Source organism: Gavialis gangeticus, unplaced genomic scaffold (assembly GCF_001723915.1).
Source record: "Gavialis gangeticus isolate Ggan-Ray unplaced genomic scaffold, GavGan_comp1, whole genome shotgun sequence".
NCBI lineage: Eukaryota > Metazoa > Chordata > Crocodylia > Gavialidae > Gavialis > Gavialis gangeticus.
In genome coordinates, this window is record NW_017729022.1 from 62,333,775 (window position 1) to 62,336,697 (window position 2,923).

Sequence of the window (2,923 nt, forward strand, 5' to 3'; positions counted from 1 at the left end):
ACACACACACACACACACCCCTCTGTTCATGTAACCTCAGTTCCTTCCCAGAGTGCTTGCTCCTGTGTCCATGCTGGGGCTCACATTCAGCTCTGCCCATGCACCTCACTCTGCGTCTCCTATTAGTAGATGGCAGGACAGAGATGCTCAGGAGTACTAAACCGTGCAGTTCAGCAGTTCTCAACCTTTTTAAACATCAGGCACCCCTCACTAGACTGAAGGCACCCCACCATCACTCTTGTGAATTGAGTGGCATCCCATTTCAAAAGCTAATTGCTTTATTACAGTGGCTTCCTCCTTGCAGAGGGACCAGGTAGTGGGGCAGGAGGAGCAGTTAGGCAGGGAGAGCCTGAGCTTACACTTATCTACTCACACCTTATTTATCCCCTCACACTTTTTGAGGCCCCTCTTCAAAGGATCTCAAGGCACCCCAGGGTGTCCTGGCACCCTGGTTGAGAATCATTTGTGTAGTCTGACAAAGTAACAGGGCTGGGCTAAAACAAAGTAAATTTATCCTACGGCCTGTTTAGTATGCTTGAACTCTAGCAGGCAGAGGTGAGAAGCCGCACTTTGCCCTGGAGTCCCTGCTTCACACCATCACCTTGCTACCAGCCTGACATCCAGACTATGTCCCCTGTATGATTCCTCTCCTTGGAGATCACATTACTGGTTTCTCTTGTGGAGCTAGCTCTGATTCCCCTTGCATACTGAGCCTGCACTGACGGTGAAGAGCTAGCATCCATTTTGTGCTCTGTACTGAGGGCTTCCTTTTTTTTCCTAGATTTATTTTTTGTTTTTTGATTAAAATGGCAGAAGGACATGTGCACAGCAGTGTTCTGGCCTGCATCACCATCTTAGTGGGAAGTCTAAGAGCGTAACAAAGGTCAAAGAATATGGAAAGGAGAACTGGTGTCTCTGTAAATTTGACTGACATCCTCTCAGTTCTAGGGGCTTCATTCTTCTTCTGCTGGCCCCAGGTCCTTACCAGAGAGCCTGGGCCCTCTCACAGGTCTCTCACAGAAATGGGGTGTAGGACTGTGCACAGGACTGGGAGCCAGGAGCCTTCTAATCTAAAAGGAAGTTGTGTTTCCTAGTGGATAGAGCCCCGAGTCTGGGACTCAGGAGACTTGTTTTCTATTTCCAGCTTTGATATGGGCCTGCTGAGCAACTTTGATTAAGTCACTTCCCGCAATGCCTCAGTGTCCTTACGTATAAAATGGGATGGTAATGGTCCTGCCTTCTTCTGTAAATTGCTTTGAGATCTTCTGGTGAAAAATGATGGCAAATACCTGGGTAGCATTATTATTATTTCTGCTTTCAGCACTAAGACTGCCCTGGTCTAAGTCAGAAACTCCTCTGGACCCTAGGCAGACACAAATCCAAAAGCAAAGGTGGTGTAAAGCTATTTTTGCTGTAGCACCAACCTTGCTGTGGTTGTGGCTGTGGCTGTGTCTGTGCTGGAGAAAAGCAGAGGATGTCAGTGGATTAGTCTCTAAGGCTTTTAGGGGACTAGCAGATGGAGATGGATGCTTTAGTCTTATACAATGTCTGGTTTTGTTTCATTTCCAGGTTTATTTAATATATTTGCTGTATTGCCCCCATGGGGTCCTCAGAGCGATAACTTTTCCTCTTCGTCCGTCTGCCTCGGTGCCTGACTTGGACAACAAATGGTGCTTGCCTTTTCTTCTTGGACCTTCTCCCACCAAAGCCTCCCCTCAGCTTCCCTCTTTTCATATATTAACAATGTTTTAAAATTTTCCAAGAAAGAAAACAAAACATTAAAAAAAAACCACAAGAAGCCACAAGCAACTGGGATAAGACAAGGCCTTCCCTGCTGCAGAAGACAGGATGGGAAATAGGAAAGAGAAAAATGGGTCCAATTTCCTTTTTTTGGGGGGAAGGGATCAGTTGGGGGGGTGAGGAAGTGAGGAGAATTGTCCTCCTTTTCCTTCTCAGTTCTGTTACGGGCAAAGGGCTCGGACTGAGGTCAATCGTTGCAATGGACATGTTTCAAAGCAGACGGATCTCAGATGAAGAGCAATCACCAATGATGGAAAATGCACTAAGGATTTTTACTGGCACATCTGGACAGATTTCTTTCTTTTTTTTGTTTGTTTGTTTTTTTACATATGTGTGTGTATATATTTTATTTTAAAAAACCACTAAAACATACAACATCTCGGGGAACAGAACAAATGAATGCAGAGCGCAGTTATCACACTCACCCCAGCCGCTTCAGACTGGAGGGCATTTGGAACAGTGAAAAGTTGAGGACAGCAGGCCAGAGCCATTCTCCAGCACTCCCCACCAGCCCCTGACAAAGGCTATCATTTTGGCGGACAGCTATCAGCTATTGAGGGCTGACTTTCCAGTCTTGGACTTGGGTTATTGTTTTTTAATTAACTTGGTATGTGTGTGTATATATGTGCGTATAGATACCTATATATTCATATATACATACATACACATCTATACGTGTGGGTTTTTAAATGGGTTTGTTCCACAGTGGGAGGAGCCTGCAGGCAAGCTTGTATGTGTGTCGGTATGTCTGTATCGGTATGTCTGTGTTGGTATGTCTGTGTGTGTATGTCTCTGTGTGTGTGTGAGCAGTGATCTAATTCCTCTGCTACCCCCAGCTCAGTCTTTTTTCCCCTTTGCTTTTCCCTCTGGTTCACAACTGCCCTCCATGATGCAGAGTGACAACATCATTGACCAATGCACATGTGAGCTTGTAAGCATTACTTCATCTGGATAAACTATGGTTGGCTGATCCAGGATCCTGAGGGCAGCATTATAATACTCAAGACGGTTCTGAGAGCAGTTTAACCCTTTTGTGGATGCACTGTCCTTAAGTTGCTTTCTCCCGTTTCACCCATTCCCTGCCTGTACATCTATTGCAAACACATGCAACAGGGTTTTTTTT

The 2,923-nt window shown here is 45.5% G+C and overlaps 1 protein-coding gene across 1 annotated transcript in view; it reads left to right on the top strand.

Annotated features, from left to right (window-relative positions):
* PDGFB (platelet derived growth factor subunit B) overlaps positions 1-2,081 on the top strand; it is a 25,231-nt gene extending 23,150 nt beyond the window's left edge. Inside the window, exon 8 of the mRNA XM_019515172.1 lies at positions 1,570-2,081. The gene's annotated coding sequence lies outside the window, so the exon portion shown is untranslated. The remainder of the gene's footprint in view (positions 1-1,569) is intronic.
* The last annotated feature ends 842 nt before the right edge of the window (positions 2,082-2,923 follow it).